This window comes from Amblyraja radiata, chromosome 13 (genome assembly GCF_010909765.2).
Source record: "Amblyraja radiata isolate CabotCenter1 chromosome 13, sAmbRad1.1.pri, whole genome shotgun sequence".
In the NCBI taxonomy this organism is placed as follows: domain Eukaryota; kingdom Metazoa; phylum Chordata; class Chondrichthyes; order Rajiformes; family Rajidae; genus Amblyraja; species Amblyraja radiata.
In genome coordinates this window covers 55,231,270-55,244,982 of record NC_045968.1, presented here as the reverse complement: position 1 = coordinate 55,244,982, position 13,713 = coordinate 55,231,270, and the positions used below count along the sequence as shown (strand labels likewise).

General features: G+C 42.3%; 1 long non-coding RNA gene across 1 annotated transcript; it reads left to right on the top strand.

The window, feature by feature from the left end:
• On the top strand, positions 1-11,620 carry LOC116980042. The gene is made up of 3 exons (XR_004413839.1): positions 1-1,834; positions 7,828-7,837; positions 11,610-11,620. It is a non-coding gene; the product is annotated as an uncharacterized LOC116980042 (long non-coding RNA).
• Positions 11,621-13,713: the final 2,093 nt, after the last annotated feature.

Below are 13,713 nucleotides of genomic sequence, written 5' to 3'. Positions count from 1 at the left end.
GAAGATTTACCCAAAATGTCACGTATCCATGTTCTCCAAAGTTGCTGTCTGATCAGTTTGCCAAGGCTTTTTTTTTCCTTCCTCTCAATCTTCTTAAATAAGAATGTTTGCTACATTCCAATCTGAAGAGATGTCTAGAATCTTGGAAGATGATAACCAGAGCATCCAATTGCTCCATTGTGGTCTTTTCGTTTTAGATCCTTTGGATCTGTTAGTTTTCAGGTATATTAAAATATTCAATTTTTTAAACATTTCATCACTTGATTTACCTGGTTTTCAAATATTTTTGGAGAAGTCTTTGTCTTCCACGACAGCACAACATTTTAATTGCACAGATATTTGCTTTGTTCGGATCATAACTTTTCCCATCTGTTTGTTTGGGTCCCACAAGTTCTCTTACTTTTTGATGCAATTTATGTCTAATAGATAGATAGGATCTTGAGTTTCTTTTTGGATGGGGAATTTAAAAAGATGGCCATTTTCTAAAGATTGTTAATTTAGTTTCATGAGGGGTGGCTCAGCTGTGTTCTCGGTTCCTGTGACCAGGTTCAATCCTGACTTCTGGAAACTGTCCGTATAGGTTTCTTGTTCTCCTTGTGACTGGGTGTTCTGATTTCCTTCCACATCCTAGTTAATTGGCCACGATAAATTGCCCCCAGTATGTTTGTGATAGTAGAATCTGGGGCAGTTGATGGGAATGTATGGAGAATAAAAGTAGGTTTCGTATAGATGGGAGCTTGATGTTTGGTGTGGACCTGATGGGTCGAAGGGCCTGTTTCCATGCTGTTTGACTATAATTCATTTGTAGATTTACTCCATCACAAATATTGACAGTTGGCTGTGAGTCTTTAAAGTAAGTTACAAACATTTTTTGGTGAATAGGAATTTAGTTGGAAACTGCATGGAATTGCAATATTAAATTCAAAAGGTATTAAATTAGGTATTTGCTGCTATCTTGATCAAGGCAGAAGCATGATAAATCATGCAGTGCTTAGTGCGTTATTATAATGTTTGTAGAATGTGTACGATTTGACCCTTTGTCATATTTTACAAAATCCTTATGGAATTACAGCTAAATGCATCATTCAGGTGTAATAGAGCTACCCCCAAGGTATAATCACAATCAAATGTTTTGCTGATTTTGTCCAGGGCATTAGTGAGGTACAACATTGGGCTTTAGTATTCCTAGAATTTCAATGTGCCAATGAAATTGCACACGTTTAGCTGCATGAATACAAGGTTGTACTTTGCTGTAATGGCTCTAATGTTTAATGAAATGTGAAACATTTCAAGTGAGTCTGTGGGGCTGATCCTGCCCCTGTAACCATAACCAAGATGAATCATTACCTAGAAAACAAGAATGAAATTACAATACATTCTTATCACGAGCATTTATTAATTAAATATGTGTGCTTTTTGTGCCAGTTTTCTACAAAAGAGCTGACACATAATTTCTTAGGGTCTTTTATTCAACTGAGCATTATTCATGGGATGAGCTGTAATAAATGTTCCACTAAGCTATTTGACAGTGGTGGAATTACTCGCATGTATTCTTACAAAAATTGGTGCAGAGTAATAAGTTCATAAATTACAGGAGCAGAATTAGGCCATTCGGCCCATCAAATCTACTCTGCCATTCAATCATGGCTGATCTATCTTTCCCTCTCAACCCCATTCTCCTGCCCGTCCTATAACCCCTGACCCTGGTACAAATCAAAGTAATAGGGTATAGGAAATCAGCATCACATTGTTTGCTTCATGATCCAGGAGATTATGTTAATTCCAAATAACACAAGACATCTCATGTTATGGGATCAAATTTCCAACTTTTTTGGTCAAGGAAATTAGACCGATTTTCCCCCCACTAATTTTCCAAAATATTTAAAAAGAAAATTACAATTTATCTTGGAATTTGATTTGGATGTTTTATTTTAATTTTTCAATATATTAAAAGATATACCTTTAAACCAATTTGTAATTATTTGTGATCTTCATACATGGATACCAGGGGATAATTTACTGAGGCAGCAAGTTCCCACGCTGCTAATCTCTGAACTTGGAAGAATTACGTGCTTTTTCTCTACAGTGTGTCACAACTGCAACAAAATATCACTTGATGTTGGAGGAAAACAGATCAGGTTTTAGTTTAGTGTTTCCACTCTTGTCAATCTTCAGTAATCAGTCTTGCAAATAAAACCGTTTAAGAGCAATTAGTGCTGGACTACCATTGTTTTTTGATGATGAGCAATCTTTAAATTATTTTAAATTACAGAATGTTAAATGTTCCTTTTAGAACATTGACAATTTTGTTGTTTTATAAATAATATTTTCTTTTAATTACTCAATTGCCCACTTTACCCACCCATTGATGTGCCCTCCCCCACTTCCTGGTTAATCGGTTTCCAATTGATAATCCTAAATTTTGTGTGAGAAGGAACTGCAGATGCTGGTTTAAACCGAAGATAGACACGAAAAGCTGGAGTAACTCAGTGGCCCATGAAGCATCTCTGGAGAGAAGGAATGGTCAAAGTTTATGGCCAGAGAGAATGACCCTTCTGATCCGAAACGTCACCCATTCTTTCTCTCCAGAGATGCTGCCTGTCCCACTGAGTTACTCTAGCTTTTTGTGTCAATCCTAGATTTTGAATCCATTAACATAAAGGTAAGACAGTAGAGTATTGAGCCTGAGATCAGCTAGTTTTCCCATTGTGACATCAAAGATAATGTAACACTCTCATTCATATTATTTTTTTCTGTATTAGTAATGGAGTATTTACAAAAAAAATACAAAAGTTGTATTTGTTTTTAGATAAGCATAGCTCTGAACCCTTTGAATCTAGACTCCATGTTCCTTTCATGCAACTTTTTATTTTATCAAGAATCAGTTATCCATTTTCTCGACATTATTTCCTGAGGAATTTATAAAGAGGGAAAACAACATAAGGTCTGTTGTTAAATGGAAGCAGCTTTGGGTATTTTTGGAAAAGCATAATGATATTAAAACATTACAGGGCCAATCACGTGAATGTGTATATTATAACAGTTCATGAATCTTCGTGTGTGCTCCTGTAAACAGCATATCTGGATAACATGAGAATAGTTATAATTTCTCTTGACTATTTAGTGATTCAGCATATTGTAAATATAGAGTGTACAAAATGTCCTCTGCTTCTAATTCATGTGTGTGGGAAATTAGTATCTTTGGCAATTTAACTTTTATGCAGTTGAAAGAATAAACCACTAAAAAAACACTGTGCAATAAGTATAGTTCCTAAAGGCTTGTGTTCTAAATATTTTCCAATGTTTTTGTGCATGTGAAATACATGATCTGCCAGAGAGAATGTTTTATTCTTTGAGGTTGTTCAAATCCAAGTGGTTCAGCTATTTTAGGAAATTTAGATATCTTCATAGTATCTTGGTCAGAATCTGCTGTATTATAATTCATTGGTGAGCAAGATATGTGCAAATAAATGATAATTTTCATATTATATTGTTTCTTCCAAGCAAATGTTAATATTGGAAAGTTTTAAACTTTGTTACTTTGATTGCACTGGTTATTAGTTAATACACTGAACATAGGCTAGAGTGAATAATTGGTTTTATTTACTTGTGCTGTGTTTTGGGACTACTCCAAAAGAGAGATTAAGAGAAATATGTACATATTTGAAATGGAACAGAAGATTTTATTGTTATTTCAGAGAATTTCAGCATACAGCAAATTGAATTCTTGGAACTAGTTAAGAAATACTACGACTGCACTCCTAATTGATAGAAAGCACTGAGAGGGGTTTTACATAGCAGATTTACTATTGACAGTTATACAGTCCTCACAATTAGTTTTTTGGCTGAATAAGATACAGCAAACCAAACTTCAGCCATTCAGATGCATGGATAGATTATAAAATTACTATTGGATGATAGATATGTCAGAATTATACTACAAATTTCGAGAGGTGCAACACAATTTCCTTGATTATTATACCATTAGCAAATTTTGATCTGTTTCATCAAGTGCAAGCAGATACCAGACATTGTGTAGTGAAGCACTCCAAGGCAGAAACCCAACGCATTATTCCCAGTTACTTTCATAACATTTTAATGACATATTTGGAGGTTTATTAAGCTTTTGTATTTCTATGCTTTTGTAATTGTAAATATTTGTGTGCTAATTCTGAATGTCCTGCATAAAGCAAAGTAACATTTTCATTTGAAGCTCAAAGACAAAGCACTGACAATGTAAATTTACATGTGAAAATCTGTCTTCTAAATAAACTGCCCTTAGCTGGGAATATTTGATGATCTGTGTGCGTTTGGTTTGTGGGCATATACATTCTTGCATTGTGATCCTGTTCAGCAACCTGCAGTAAAAAACATTATTTCAAAATGTTATCAATTTTTAATGAGTGCTTGAAGAAGTACAAGATTTTCCAAGTCTCAATTGAATTTGTGCACAGGACAAATAAGTCTTCAATGCATTTCTGTAGAATTAAAAACAAACTTAGTTTCTATCTAATTTGTCTTCAGTACCACACCATAGATGTTCAAAGACATGGGTGTAAAGTAATCAGTTTAGTATTTGGAAAACAAACAACCAACGTGTAGACCAGTTATTCTGCTTCAAAAATGCAATTATGTGCAGAAGCTAAACTTGGAATACGATTGGAATGTTTGAGTAATTTGTTATAGACATTGCAATATTTATTGTATAAATTAAATTCCCGATTTTATATGTTGAAAGACCTTAATTTGTTAAATGCATTTTGGGGCATTTCAGGAACGTTTAATGGCCAATGATATAGCGTTGAATCAGATGGTGACTGTTTCCCTTATTTTTTTTAAAGAACAAGTAGCCAGAAACATCAGCTTGATGCCTGTGATTGGAGGAAGGTAGACAAAAAACTGGAGAAATTCAGAGGGTGAGGCAGCATCTACGGAGCGAAGGAATGGGTTATGTTTCGGGTCGAGACCCTTCTTCAGACGGGTGGGGGGGGGGAAGAAGAAAGGAAGAGGCGGAGAGAGTGGGCTGTGCGAGAGCTGGGGAGGGGAAGGAGGGAGAAGGCAAGGACTACCTGAAATTGGAAAAGTCAATGTTCATACCGCTGGTGTGTAAACTACTCAAGCAAATTATGAGGTGCTGCTCCTCCAGTTTGTGGTGGGACTTACTCTGGCCATGGGGGAGGCCCAGGACAGAAAGGTCGGATTCAGAATGGGAGAGGTAGGTGAAGTGCTGAGCCACCGGGAGATCAGGTTGGTTAATGCAAACTGAGCGGAGGTGTTGGGCGAAGTGTAGAGCAGTCGACACCAAGAACAGCGGATGCAATAGATGAGGTTGGAGGAGGTGCAAGTGAACCTCTGCCTCACCTGGAAAGATTGCTTGGGTCCTTCAATGGAGTTGAGGGGGGAGGTAAAGCGACAAGTGTAGCATTTCCTGCGGTTGCAAGGGAAAGTACCGGGTGGGGGGTGGGGGGGGGGGGGATTAGGGTGGGAAGGAACAAATTGACCAAGGAGTTACGGAGGGAGCGGTCTCTGCGGGAAGCCAAAAGAGGAGGAGATGGGAAGATGTGGCCGGTGGTGGGATCCCGTTGGAGGTTTTGAAAATGTTGGAGGATTATCTGTCGTATGTGACGCTGGTGGGGTGGAATGTGAGGACAAGGGGGACCTCTGTCCCTGTTACGAGTGGGGATGGGGAGTGAGAGGGGAGCTAAGGGATATAGAGGAGACCCTGGTGAGAGCCTCATCTATAGTCAACGAGGGGAACCCCCATTTCCTAATGAATGAGCATATCTCCGATGCCCTGGTTTGGAACACCTCATCCTGTGTGCAGATGCGGCGTAGACGGAGGAATTGGGAGTAGGGGATAGAGTCCTTACAGGAAGCAGGGTGGGAAGAAGTGTAATCCAGATAGCCATGGGTTTGTAGTAGATGCCGGTCAGTAGTCTGTCACCTGCGATGGAGATATGTCTAGAAACGGTGGGGAGATGTCGGAAATGGTACAGGTGAATTTGAGTGCTGGATGGAAGTTAGTGGTGAAATGGATGACTCAATGAGTTCTGCATGGGTGCAGGAGGTGGCACCAATGCAGTTGTCAATGTAGCGGAGGTAGAGTTCGGGGATAGGGCCACGTTACGCCTCGAACAAGGATTGTTCGACGTAAAGAGGCAGGCATAGCTGGGGCCCATGTGCGTGCCCATAGTTATGCCTTGGATTTGGAGGAAATGGGAGGAGTCAAAGGTAAAGTTGTTGAGGGTGTGGAACAGATGGTAGATGGGGACTATCGGTAGATGGGGATTGGTTGGTTCTGCAGTTCGGTGGGACAAGAACAAGCAGAAACAATGGGTCTGCCAGCACAGTCAGGTTTGTGGATTTTGGGGAGAAGGGGAAAAATCGGGCCTTGCGGGGCTTGGGAACGATGAGGTTGGAGGCTTGGGAGGGCAGGGAGCCGGAAGTGATGAAGCTAGTGGTGGTGTTTGAGATAATGGCCTGGTGCTCGTCTGTGGGATCATGGTCCAAGGATAAGTAGGAGGAGGTGTCTGAGAGTTGGCGCCTGGCCTCAGACCGGTAGAAGTCAGCTCGCCAGACTACCATGGCATCTCCCTTGTCGGCAAGTTTGATCACCGAGTTGGGGTTGTTGCAGAGTGAGTGGAGGGCTGTACGTTCAGGGGGGGGAGAGGTTAGAGTGAGAAAGGGGAGTGGAAAGGTTGAGGCGGTTGATGTCCTGCCGGCAGTTTAAAATGAAGAGGTCTAAAGCAGGTAGATGGCCATGAGGGGGAGTCCAAGAGGAGGGGGTCCGTTGGAGACGGGAGAAGCGGTCATCACTGGGGGGCGAGGACTCCTTCCCATGGAAAAACGCTTGGATGCGGAGGCGACAGAAGAAGAGCTTCACATCGTGGAGGACACGGTACTCATTGAGATGGGGACGGAGGGAAACAAAGGTGAGGCCTCTGCTGAGGACAGACTATTTGGTATCAGAGAGGGGGAGGTCAGTGGGGGATGGTGAACACATGGCAAGTATGGGGGTTGGGGCCGGAGGAAGGCAGGTGAGTGCACGGAGGCTGAAGCGATGTCTGATAGTGGGGTTGTGCGTGGTCAGGAAGGAGGGGGGTATGAGGACTATAGTGCAGGTGTAGAGGAGCTGGAGTCACATGGTACAAGGGGGAAGGGGAAGACCCAGTGGAACGGCCACTGAGGTACCCTGTCTTGGGGGGGTGGGGAAGGGGAAAGCACCAGGACCCTGCTCAGTCAGAGACCTCGTGGTGTGAGAGTCTGCAGCGTGGTGACTTCGGGCCCGGTGCTGTGCCTGGGACTCGGGTAAGGCGACAGCTGCGGCCTGCTGGTGGGCGGTGGAGTAGCGAGGGTTGGTAGAGTCAATGGTGGAGGCCCGCTGGGAGTGGAGTCCAGGTCATCGGGCAAAGCGTCGTAAGTCCGGTCAGCGGATGGGCGGTGAGGGTCGGCGGTCCTGGTGAGACATCGAGTATTGCCATTATTGGTGGGTCGGTGAAGGTCGGCGGCAGCGGCCACGTGGAGGTCGGCGACAACGGCATCTTCTGTGGTCCGGGCCTGAGATCGGTCAGAGAGGCAGTGAAAGCTGGTGATGCTCCTCGTGGCAAAGATGGCATTGCAGGACTCGGCCTGGTGGTGTTCAGGCAGGCAGCACGGGCCAGTGTTGGGGCTGGGGGCCTGCAGGCGGTCGAGTCGCGGAGTGTCGGTGGCAGGATCGGCCTGGAGGCGGCCGTGTTTACGGTCCTTGGTGGGTCCAAGTGGGCAAGGATTTGTTTGGTGAAGGCGTGGATCTGCTGTTGGATGAAGTATAGTTGGGGTCTGTTGTAGGTCTGGGTGAGTGAGGCCCGAAGTTTCGGGAGAGTCAAAGCGAGGTCCTGCTGGTGTCGGCGCATCGCAGCCAGAGTGATTGGAGGAAGATGAGCTTCCTCAGAGCCAAGGAACTTTGGTAAAAAATTCATGGAAGCAAAACTGTGATGGTTAATTAAATAGGTTTTTTGTTGATTATCACACAATAATACACTAAATCTTATTAGACAGTCCATCTAATTGTATTCCCCAGATAGAGAACCTAGCAACACGGGGTCAGAACAACCAGCTCTACCGTAATGTTAGCATCTTGAAGGAACTCATTATCTAATTCAGGAAGCAAGGTAGAATCCGTCCCAATCAGTATCAATGGAATCTTAAGTGGAAATGGTTGCGAGTAATGCCCCTGTCCCACTTGGGAAACCTGAACGGAAACCTCTGGAGATTTTGCGCTCCACCCAAGGTTTCTGTGTGGTTCCCGGAGGTTTTTGTCAGTCTCCCTACCTGCTTCCACTACCTGCAACCTCCGGCAACTACCTGCAACCTCCGGGAACCGCACGGAAACCTTGGGTGGGGTGAGGTTTCCGTTCAGGTTTCCTAAGTGGGACATGGGCATAACAAGTTTGTTGGTGTAAATGCACCCAATGATCTGTCATTGACCAACCACCAAGCTAAAGCCAAGAAGGCACACCAACCCCTCTACTTCCTCAGGAAACTGAGGCAATTCAGCTTGTCTCCTATGGCTTGTAGGAGCTTCTACAGATGCACCATCGAAAGTCAGTCAGGTTGCTCTTCCCAAGACGGCAAGAAATTGCAGAGAATTGTGAATGTAGCCTAGTCCATCACGCAGCCCAAACTCCCGACCATGTGCTCTGTCAACACTTCATGATCACACAGAGAAGCGGACAACAAAATCAAAGACTTGTCCCACACCGGTCATTCCCTTTTCTTCCTGCTCCCGTTGGGCAGAAGATAGAGAAAATTGATACACACAACACCAGAGTTGGGAATAGCTGTTATCAGGATTCCGAGCAGTCCTCCAATAAGCTGGGGTACTGTCCGATTCACCTATACCCCATTACGGACATTGGACTTTGTCCCTGGCAATGGTGTGCCACGCTACTGAAAACTACATACTGCACTTGGTATCTTACCCTTTCATCTATCTATTGCACTTGGATTTGGCTTTATTATATTTGCTTATAATATTATCTGATTTGATTGGGTTGCATGCAAACCAACTTTCATTGTACTGAGTTACAGGTGATAATAATAAACCTAAACCTAATTCGCTTGCCACAATTTCATCTGAGAAAGTGAAACAAAATTACCTGGAATGTGCAACGTGTAATTAAGATTACCATTAACACCCCAGGCTCTTCATGGGAGTGTGTGATACCTGGGCAGATTACTAAAAGCAGCATTAAAAACAACTTTTAGAGAAAAGGGAGGTAGTGCTGCTTAGGGTGGCAATTGGAGCCTATTGTCATACCACCCTTGCCAATGGTCCTAAGTGATTGATTGATCCTGTAAAAATTGGGGTTGTTCAATATTTATGAAAGTAAAAACTGATCTAGAATGTTTTTGGAAACCTCTCGTGGTTGTATTTCTGCTCAATGTGGGCTGTGTCAAATTTCTTCTTGCATCCATTATAATTAATGTAATAAATTTTGCCAAAGATTGGTCACTCTACCCAGCCTTGGTGATGGATCCCACAGATTGACCATATGCAGCCAGTGGGAGTAGAGAGTTAGGTACAGTAATTGGACTTGTATGAAACATAGATTTAATTGCATGAGCACTAAATATGATTGAAGGGAAGAAGCAGTGAAAACCACTGCAAATCTTTTTTCTACTGCCGTTGAATAATATTTTCTTTTTGAAAGCCATGGCGTAATTTCTAAACAATAAAAACATGACCTTCACTCTTGCTAATCTTGGTATCTTTAACTTTAACAAAAGGCAAAACAGTTATAATGGGTGACTTCAATCTACATATAGATTGGGTGAATCAAATTGGCAGGGGTGCTGAGGAAGAGGATTTCTTGGAATGTATGCGGGATAGTTATCTAAATCAACATGTAGAGGAACCAACGAGAGAGCAGGCTATTTTAGACTGGGTATTGAGTAATGAGGAAGGATTAGTTAGCAGTCTTGTTGTACGTGCCCCCTTGGGCAAGAGTGACCATAATATGGTTGAGTTCTTCATTAGGATGGAGAGTGACATTGTTAATTCAGAAACAATGGTTCTGAACTTAAAGAAAGGTAACTTTGAGGGTATGAGACTGTGAATTAGCCAAGATTGACTGGCAATTAATTCTAGAAGGGTTGACGGTGGATATGCAATGGAAGACATTTAAAGACTGCATGGTTGAACTACAAAAATTGTTCATCCAGTTTGGCAAAAGAATAAATCAGGGAAGGTAGTGCATCCGTGGATAACAAGGGAAATCAGGGATAGTATCAAAGCGAAGGATGATGCGTACAAATTAGCCAGAAAAAGCAGCATACCGACTGGGAGAAATTCAGAGACCAGCAGAGGAGGACAAAGGGCTTAATTAGGAAAGGAAAAATAGATTATGAAAGAAAACTGGCAGGGAACATAAAAACTGACTGCAAAAGTTTTTATAGATATGTGAAAAGAAAGAGATTAGTTAAAACAAATGTAGGTCCCTTGCAGTCAGAAACAGGTGAGTTGATCATGGGGAACAAGGATATGGCGGACCAATTGAATAACTACTTTGGTTCCGTCTTCACTAAGGAAGACATAAATAATCTGCCGGAAATAGCAGGGGACCGCGGGTCAAAGGAGTTGGAGGAATTGAGTGAAATCCAGGTTAGCCGGGAAGTGGTGTTGGGTAAATTGAATGGATTAAAGGCCGATAAATCCCCAGGGCCAGATAGGCTGCATCCCAGAGTACTTAAGGAAGTAGCTCCAGAAATAGTGGATGCATTAGTAATAATCTTTCAAAACTCTTTAGATTCTGGAGTAGTTCCTGAGGATTGGCGGGTAGCAAACGTAACCCCACTTTTTAAGAAGGGAGGGAGAGAGGAAAACGGGGAATTACAGACCAGTTAGTCTAACATCGGTAGTGGGGAAACTGCTAGAGTCAGTTATTAAAGATGGGATAGCAGCACATTTGGAAAGTGGTGAAATCATTGGACAAAGTCAGCATGGATTTACAAAAGGTAAATCATGTCTGACGAATCTTATAGAATTTTTCGAGGATGTAACTAGTAACGTAGATAGGGGAGAACCAGTGGATGTGGTGTATCTGGACTTCCAGAAGGCTTTCGACAAGGTCCCACATGAGAGATTAGTATACAAACTTAAAGCACATGGCATTGGGGGTTCAGTATTGATGTGGATAGAGAACTGGCTGGCAAACAGGAAGCAAAGAGTAGGAGTAAACTGGTCCTTTTCACAATGGCAGGCAGTGACTAATGGGGTACCGCAAGGCTCAGTGCTGGGACCCCAGCTATTTACAATATATATTAATGATCTGGATGAGGGAATTGAAGGCAATATCTCCAAGTTTGCGGATGACACGGAGCTGGGGGGCAGTGTTAGCTGTGAGGAGGATGCTAGGAGACTGCAAGGTGACTTGGATAGGCTGGGTGACTGGGCAAATGTTTGGCAGATGCAGTATAATACAATACAATACAATTTATTGTCATTTGAGCCTCAGTGAGGCTCAAACGAAATTCTGTTTCCACAGCCATACAAACAAAGACAATTCCTAGGCGTACACACAATTTAATTCACACAAACATCCATCACAGTGGACCCACTGTGATGGAAGGCAAAGTCCTTTCTCTCCCCTGTTCTCCATGTCTCTCCCGATGTCGAAGCCCCAGGCGGGCGATGATAAGTCCCACGGCCATTTTAGGCCGTGCCGGGCGATTTACGACCCCGCTCCCAGTCTAAAAGTCTCGAATGTGGATAAATGTGAGGTTATCCATTTTGGTGGCAAAAACAGGAAAGCAGACTATTATCTAAATGGTGGCCGACTAGGAAAAGGGGAGATGCAGCGAGACCTGGGTGTCATGGTACACCAGTCATTGAAAGTAGGCATGCAGGTGCAGCAGGCAGTGAAGAAAGCGAATGGTATGTTAGCTTTCATAGCAAAAGGATTTGAGTACAGGAGCAGGGAGGTTCTACTGCAGTTGTACAGGGTCTTGGTGAGACCACACCTGGAGTATTGCGTACAGTTTTGGTCTCCAAATCTGAGGAAGGACATTATTGTCATAGAGGGAGTGCAGATAAGGTTCACCAGACTGATTCCTGGGATGTCAGGACTGTCTTATGAAGAAAGACTGGATAGACTTGGTTTATACTCTCTAGAATTTAGGAGATTGAGAGGGGATCTTATAGAAACTTACAAAATTCTTAAAGGGTTGGACAGGCTAGATGCAGGAAGCTTGCTCCCGATGTTGGGGAAGTCCAGGACAAGGGGTCACAGCTTAAGGATAAGGGGGAAATCCTTTAAAACCGAGATGAGAAGAACTTTTTTCACACAGAGAGTGGTGAATCTCTGGAACTCTCTGCCACAGAGGGTGGTCGAGGCCAGTTCATTGGCTATATTTAAGAGGGAGTTAGATGTGGCCCTTGTGGCTAAGGGGATCAGAGGGTATGGAGAGAAGGCAGGTACGGGATACTGAGTTGGATGATCAGCCATGATCATATTGAATGGCGGTGCAGGCTCGAAGGGCCGAATGGCCTACTCCTGCACCTAATTTCTATGTTTCTATGTTTCTACTCCCAAACCTTAAATGGAATATCTGGATAAATGCTTTTTATTAACTTGACCTCTGAAGTCTTGGCATCCTTATTGGTAAATTAATGTCGGTATCATGCCAGGTTATTGCTTCTTGTAAACTCAACATCAAGCCCAAGTGTCTCTACTGGTAAATTAATATTCTAATCGAGTTAATTTAATATTTTTTTTTAAATCAGTCGCTATATTGCTATAGCATAGCAGATGTATTGTGATGACACTTCGTCCTTCAGGGTCATTTTACAACGGAACTATTGTTCTTGCTGTTATCATATGACGTTATTTAAAAATTTTAGGATCGGATGGAAAGAGTCAATTCCTCTAGATATCTCTATCCTCATATGCAAAAATGAAATAGGTGGTTTCAGGTCGGGAAATTCTGCACTTTTCATGGGACTGAAAATGAATGTTGTCAGCATCGAATAACTGGATAAATTAAAATCAAGCCTTTTGGATTGATGGATCTGGAGGATCAATGCAGATCCTTCTAAATGGGTCTTGTTACTTGCGGTGTCCTCCGTAATTTCACTATTCAGAAAGGAACAAGAATGGAAATTCTGGGGATCAGTTCCTCTTTGATGAATCTATTTGCTTTTAGAAAAAATAAAAAGATGCAGTAAATCTATTCACACCCTATGCCAATAGTTTGTTCTTTTGTACAGCGGTAATAAATATAGATTTGTGAGATAATTGATAGCAGTTTTGACCTCACCCAGATATACATTTGTATCTATGTCATTGTTTATAATAATCCTTCAGCTAAATGGAGAATTTCAAAGCTTCCTTAAATTTTTTTTTGCCCAGTACATTTGATAAAAACAAATGCATTTCCCTTCATGGCCCATCTGAAGCTACAGAAAACAAAATTGTTGCATCTGCCACCCACGTGGAAATAGAAACAAAGGTGGAGATGTAGTGGAAAGTGTAGTAATAATCGGGGTATATATACTAATTCCAGATTAATTACGTATGATCTGAATGGCTTGTCACATTTGTGAACATTTTTTTTTTTTTAAACTGATTTTTGTAAAACAGCTAAAATGTATTTTTCTGGCTCCTCGCATTGTCAGATCTCAATAATGGTCATCACTGCCCAAAAAAGGCAGAAGGACAGTGTGGGTGCATTGAC